At 38.7% G+C, this 7,674-nt stretch overlaps 1 long non-coding RNA gene across 1 annotated transcript in view; it reads right to left on the reverse strand.

The window, feature by feature from the left end:
- The window catches only part of LOC115029581, a 40,079-nt gene extending 33,018 nt beyond the window's left edge, over nt 1-7,061 (reverse strand). The window contains exons 1-2 of the long non-coding RNA XR_003835150.1: nt 6,989-7,061; nt 6,179-6,217 (exon numbers count right to left, since the gene is read on the reverse strand). This is a non-coding gene — a long non-coding RNA (uncharacterized LOC115029581). The remainder of the gene's footprint in view (nt 1-6,178; nt 6,218-6,988) is intronic.
- Between the last annotated feature and the right edge of the window lie 613 nt (nt 7,062-7,674).

Below are 7,674 nucleotides of genomic sequence, written 5' to 3' on the forward strand. Positions count from 1 at the left end.
CCCAAAAGGGTGCTGCCTCAGCAGCTCTGTGGCTCCCACCTGTCCCAGAAGCTGTCTGCCTCTGTGGTGCACACTCTCACCTGTGCAGACTAAGTTCCGGGCGGAGTCCCGGAACCAAGATGGCGCTCCCTTCTCCTCGAAATCACAATTTAAACCTGACAAACTGCTTTGCACGAGCAAGCAGGTTAACATTACCCATGACAGTGTCATGATGTAATCTTGTACTACATTATATGTGTGATAAGACTCCATGATAATCTCATGATGCAGCTGTGTACTACATTATACATGTGGCATGTGTACCATATCTGTGAGTATTCTGCCACAAACACACAGCCTCATTCTTACCATGGGAAAACTATATGATAAAGCTACAATCAATTTACCTATAAATTGCCTAACCAATACAACCTCCAACTGTCAAGGTAACAAACAAACAAAGCAAGACGAAGAATTTGAAGTCTAGAGAAAACTGGAAAGACAGATCTGCTAAGCCTTTTGAGGTTTTCTCATTGGGTCCTAAAACACAGGAAAAAATATGGAGCAAACAGTATCTATGCTGTTGTATTGCAATTATTGCATTGTATGTATCCATTGTAATTTTCTTAAATATTTTGGAATGCAACATGAGTATTAGATGTAAGGAAACCTGGGAAAAGTAAATAGAATGTTATTGTGTTCCTGTAGATTTATTTAATACTCAAATGTAAAACTATTTAGGAACTCAGAATTGCAATTTAAAAATGAATGAGACAAAATAAAAATGTTGCATATGTAAATAGGCAAAATGCAATTCTTTATGTGATCTTGAAGAATTGTTCAGATGGCTAAATATAGGTCATTAGTACTTGCTATGGCTCTCTATCCCCCCACCCCCCGAAGAACCAAAGCAACATGTATGTAACTGTATACTGGGCTGGCTTGAGGGGATGAGAAACTTAACAGTAGAAAAATGAAAGCTTTTCTTCAGAAACCAAACTACAGTAAGATGAACGAAAAGGAAATACAGCAATGCTCTTGGAGTGTGCTCCTCAAAGAAGCCTACCCCAGGACAGAAAAAATGTGCAACACGCTCTCAAGGGGAAATTCCACTGGGGAAATTCCTTGGAGGGCTAAGGGAGCTTAAACTGAAGTAAACATAAACTTCCACCACTATTGTTAAAGAAGGGGAGAAGAGAAGGTATAAAATAAACTACTACTCAGGGAGCCTTTGTGCCTGTCACCCTTTAGAGTGGTCCTGCATTGCACATCATTGAACGTGTTATTAGTGTTGCCATTGGGCTCAGAAGTAGAGGAAATCGCCGAGCCTCAGCATCAGCTCACATATCCAGGACTCAAGGATGATGACAGATCTAGAAAACAACAAATGGCTTACCAGACACTTATTCTTCAGCCCGACATCTGGCCCTGTTTCATGTCTGCCAATGTAACAAAGTTGTGTTTTTTTAGGAAGGTAAAAAAGGTTTCGTATTAGAAAGATTTATAAATGTGATTGACCACCTTGGTTGCAAATCTCATGAGCCTCTTTATATTGCACTGTCTTAACTGTTTTATTAACTAACTGTAGTTGTGAGGAGCTTACTAGCCATTTGTACTGAGTGCCAGACTGTTTTCTCTGAACATCACTTCAGAGCTAAGCCACACCTGGAGAGCCTGGCTCTTCCTCATATTTCTGGAGTGAAAAGAAACACTTTACTGCAGGGCCTGGGATGTGACATCCTGAACTGTCATGAAATGGACTAGATGATGAAGTCTGGATATATAGGATAGTTTACCTCTGCATGCTAAATCTGTGTATACATGTGTATATGGGGAGGGGGGCATGCACGTACACACAAACAGCACTTGATGTGAATTCAGCCATTCCTCTGGAGGTCAAAGTAGACCATTGGCTGTGTCAGTTCTCACCCTCTAGGTAGGGCCTCTCTCTCACTTTACTACTTTGTATGGCAGACCAGCTGGCCTTCAAGCTTCTGAGCATTCTCTTCTATCTGCCTCCTGTCTCCCAGTAGACAACTGGAATTAGACATGCTAGAACTATGTCTATAGAAAGCCAGATCATTCTTTTACAAGGGTTCTGGGGATTCCAGAACAAGACCTCATGCTTGCACAGCAAGGACTTTTACCCACTAAACCATCTTCCCAGCCACTGCATAATAAATCTTGATGGAAAGAAAATAATAGATGTGGCAGGCGAATGCCTTCTCTGTCTGTCATCCCTCATTCTCAGGAGACACAGCTCTCTATTCAGGCTCTAAAAATGTCCATCACTCTGAGTGAATGTAACTGTCTGCCACAAAGGTCTCCAAATCTCCTCTCCATTGCTCACAAAGAAGTAACCAACATGGAAAGCCATCTCTCACAGAGCCACCCATCCAGCCTCACTTCTATCTTTGCAGCTTCGGGTTCTCACCTTGGACATGAAAGATCAACATTTTAATCCTCGCCTCAGGTTCATTTTTTTTTTAGAGAGAGAGAAAGAACACAGGCTCATAATTGAACAGCTTATAATTGAAAACCAATCATCTGAATATGTGCAGAAAAACAAAGTTTGCAAAAATAATTATCTTAGCCCCATTTTATGAGAAAGTACATTTTAATATGATAAAAGCTAGATCTTTAAAAACTGCAACAAAGTTCTATGCAGGGAATTAGTAGAAATGCTATAGGTCAAGGACATAGAATCAGGCATGAGTCCTAGTTGGGCAGCAAAACTAATAACCCATTGGGGTAATTAAGAACAAATGACAAGGGTGGAGGTATAACTTAGTACCATAGTACTTACCAAACACAGTCAGTTGCTAAATTTGACCTTAAGAATTTCATGTTGACTAGGAGTGTGGGTTGACACCTGATGCACATAAACTCAGTTGTGCACATATACACACAAATAAAGAAAAATAAAGAAAAGTTTAAGATAAAACAAAACAAAAACAACCAAAATATTCTGCTGGCAGGGTTAAGGGAAAGTAACGTGAACAAATGATCTACCCCCTAAAGGCAGGAAGAGCAGACTCTAGCACTCTAGGCTGGAAATTTAGCATATCCACTGGCTGTGGAAGTTTGCTAGGCAGGGCTCTGGGAGAGGGCTTTAACGGACACTCAGACTCAGTAAAGTTCTGGTTTGTTGACAAGTCTTGAAAGTCTTTCCTAATATGTAATAGTAGGTTGACTTGAATCCTGCCTACTTAATGTCATATATAGAAGACAGGAACCTTGTGGAAGGGAAGGAGGTAAGGTCTGAGAGATTATCCTGGGTTTGGCTATACCTTAAATCCCATTAAGCTTCAGAAAAGAACACAGACACACAGTAAGAAAGGTCATGAGAATATGGAGATCAACACTAGAATTACACTGCCTCAATCAAGCATGATCAGGGCACGATAGAATCAAGGAGCAGGAAGCAAGATTTCTCCTCTGGAGCTTTTGGAAGGACTATGTGCCCCGCTGAAACAAGATTAAAGGCATTGGGGCTTCAGAACTGTAAAACAATGTGTATGTTCTTTTAATCCATCATACTGATGAGGGACCTAGGACCCATTACAGAACCACATTTGGAACATTTGGAGAACATTTTTTTTCTTTCTAAAGTATGAGATATCCTAAAACAAGATGAAACATGGATCATGGAGCTGACTCTAGTTGAAGTATAGCTTACACTAATACTATACACAAACTGGGGGAAATCAGACGAAGTCCTAAAAAAACTTTTGACACACAATAGCCAATGAAAGGGTCTAAAAACAGGAACATGGGTTTTGATACATACTAAAAAAAAAAATCAGTCAAATAATCTCACAAAACCACACACTGCTTAATATCCACCCATAGCAACTGAGCCATAATTCAGGCTGAGAGAAAATGGATACAACAGAACATTTAGTCCTCAGAGAGTACTGTGATGTGAGGTGATAACAATTACAGCTATCATCATGAGTTTTAAAGTCTCAAATGCAGTGCCAAAAACAACTAAGCATAAGTCTATCACATTTATACTATATCAAACCGATTTGGGTATTTTGAGCAAAGATAGCCATAGTCTGTAAAAGGAATAGACATCTGAGATAACATTACTGAAAAGTAATGGGCAGAATATGTACCCAACCATGCAAGAACAAAAGCCAAACCTAACAAAATAGTAAGACAAGAGAATATTTAAAGGCCAAGGAAATGATCATGTTAATTGTAAACCAGTGTGAATACAGAACTTGAAAAGCACAGAAGATACCCCACTGGAAGCCATTCTTGAGACAGAAGAAGTTGGAACTAGCCTGATAATTTCAGATGCACAGAATCAATGAGGTTAATGCTTAGGACACAATTGTAAACCTTGAAGTAAAAAGCCATCAAATGAAGCAGCTGATACACAAATAAAATAGAAGTATTCCTTGAAGTGAAAATAAAATTAAATCACTTTACTGAAAGTAAGTCTGACTTCCAGTAAAAGTCAATCCAGCATGCTCAGGACCTAGACATGTACTAATTAAGCATCTGAATGTCAAAAGAAGAGGGGGGAGGGGGAGGAGGAGGGGAGGAAGAGAAAGGAAGAACAGAAAGAAGAGGAAGAAGAAGAAGAGGAGGAGGAGAAAGAAAAGAAGAAGAAGAGGAAGAGAAAGAAGAAGAAGAAGAAGAAGAAGAAGAAGAAGAAGAAGAAGAAGAAGAAGAAGAAGAAGAAGAAGAAGAAGAAGAAGAAGAAGAANAAGAAGAAGAAGAAGAAGAAGAAGAAGAAGAAGAAGAAGAAGAAGAAGAAGAAGAAGAAGAAGAAGAAGAAGAAGAAGAAGAAGAAGAAGAAGGAAGAGGAGGAGGAGGAGGAGAATTTTATTGGAAGGAAAAGAATAACTAACCTTTAGTTTCTACACAGAAGACAGGGAGATTTGCTGATTCTGTGACTCCATGCTGCTTTCATAGAGGGAGAAAACATTAGAAAGAAAAAGCAGCACCAGAAGGAGCTATTTATGAAGTGAATTCATTTCCTCCTCTTCCTTTATACAATATACAATATCTTTAGTGAAGCCTCAAACTAGGGAACCACACCCATACACACACACAAAACAACCAACAACAACAAAACAACAAAGAAAAAAAAACCAATAAATGAAAACAACAAAATCTAGTAACAGACATTATCCGAAATATATCACAAACCACTTATGAAAATTTCATATAACCAGAAAATACTAAGGATGTTACTGTGACATAAACTGAAGACAGGGAACAAAACTTGAAAAGGCATTGGAACTCAAAGGCAAGACAAATGCATGATTGGAAAAGCCTTCTCACTTGCCTTGAAAAGAATGAATGGCATTGGTTGTCAGAAGCCAGGACTCCTCACCAATAACCTGAACAAATCAAAGTAATGTTGGCAAGGGAAAAAGTTTTGTCAGATGGCTGATAAAAAGTCTGTATCTGTCAACACTCTTTCGGGAAAACGGTGGGAGGGAGGCTGAATTCAGGATAGTGAAATATTTACAGGTTTCTAGTTACTCTGGGGTTGACACTTGCAGATCTGAAATAAATAATTAACCATATTCAACCAGGAAAACAAAGTCAATGGAGATGATTTTTCTTTCATTCTCAAGTTACCATAAAGGTAAGATTGCTATACCATCATATTATCACTCATCTTCCAACTAGGGACATGCGTTCAACATAGTTATTAATTGTATGATTGTGTATGACAATGAGCATCCTAGACAGCCAGGGTAGAAATCAAATCTCTGTTTTTTAGGTGTCTGTTTCCTCAACCTACAACACAACTCAATTGTCTTCTGAATGAGGATACTCATGGATTAAACTAGCTTTGCGTTTTCTAATGAGTAAGCGACACATTGACTACTGACCTCACTGTGGAGGGAGGTGTGCCCAGAAATAAGGCTCATTCAAGTTAGGTCAAGAGAAATGATAGAAGAAAGGTTAAGGTAGGAAACTTAGAGAAAGGGAAACAAAGTGTGTTGCTTGCTTGCAAGAACTGCAAGATTTACTCTCCTTGAGGTGCTTGCGTGGATAGAGACAGAGACAGAACTCTTATAGGAAAAAAATTTGAAAGAATTTGTCAAACAGAGTGAAGCCATGCTAGGTCATCCTCAAAATCCCCCCAAAGAAAAGGAGGAACAATGCAGTCTTTCAAATCACCCAAAATAAAAAAATGGGGATATGAAAAATCAAAGATCTTGAAAACCTGGGGTCCAGGAGAAGAAGATAAGGTGCATCTCAGCTTCTAAAATAGAAAAAATAAATAAGTAATTTTGTTTTATAGTCGAACGGGAGATACATTAGGAAAAAAAACACTGTAAAACTGTAACTCTAGAAGAAAACAAATACATCCAAAAATATGCTTAGAATTTTCATGTCAGGTGGTTCATAACTGCCCCTACCTCCAGCTCTAGAGGATCCAATGGTATTTTCAGACCTTTGAGGACATCTCTCTCATGTGGGTATAACTAATCACACACACACACACACACACACACACACACACACACACAATTAAAACAAAATAAAAATCTTTTTAAAAAACATATCATATAAGGAAATGGAACCAGTTAGATGATTCAATATGTAAAGAAGCCTGCTGTCAACCAAGCCTGACAACCTGGGTTAGATCCTTAGGATAGCTAACAAGCCCCATATTGTAGTCAAATAGGTACAGAATATACCCACTGAAATCAGAAGTCCTCAGATATCTTTTAAAACAAGTATTATTTATTCCTGCCTTCTGTATCTTATCAGAACATTAGGACCTTATTTTTATATTTAAAATAACCAGTAGTATCCACCATGCCAACTTCGTACTGTTTGTTTTGTAATATGTATATGTGCGTGTGTGTGTGTGTGTGTGTGTGTGTGTGTGTGTACTGAATTAATTTAAAAGATCAGTCACATTTTCCCTAACAAGAAATTAAAATGTCAAGTAAAAGTAATATACATTTGACTTAATCATGCCCAACTCTAGTATCTAGATATAAACAGAATAGAATGAAAGCCTTACCTTGGTTAGAACTTCATAACTTCTAGTCAAATGCTAGGCAATCCAAGGGGCAAATGTTAGATGCATAACTAGCAAAGTATAATGATGAATGAAAAGTGTTAGCCTAAGAGCTCTCTTCTTGGAACTTCATCCTTGCTCTGAGTCACTTGGATTCCAAAGTTCAGATTCCAGCAGTGACGTTACAAGAAGTAAAAAGGCACATCCATGTGATCATAGTTTGTCTCTCCTGCTATGGGAGACAGCCAGTAATAAACAGAATGACACAGTATCAGAACAACACAACTCCTTGCTGCTTGATAAAGTTCACGTTACAAAAACTACAAAGTGAACAACGACAACAACGAAAAGAAGTGTGAAGACACGCACCAGGAGTCTTCTATCTGCACCGAGCCTTAGGATGGCACACAATTCTCTTTGTTGCATGACTTCACCTTTGCACATCACTGACTGCCCACTTTATCCACCTGTCACACATGGGAGAGGAAAGATACATTTGAGAAACTCCTCCCCTCTTCTTATCCAGGTCTCCCTCCACAGCTCTATTCTGGAGTCATCTGTTCTAAGCCTTCCATTGCCAATTGAGTATTGATGTAGATGTCCCCAAATCCCCACAGTCATCCACTATAACTTTTATTATTCTTTAGTAAGATCTATTGTGACACAAGATCAAACTGGAACTTCCTTGA

This window comes from Mus caroli, chromosome 16 (assembly GCF_900094665.2).
Source record: "Mus caroli chromosome 16, CAROLI_EIJ_v1.1, whole genome shotgun sequence".
In the NCBI taxonomy this organism is placed as follows: domain Eukaryota; kingdom Metazoa; phylum Chordata; class Mammalia; order Rodentia; family Muridae; genus Mus; species Mus caroli.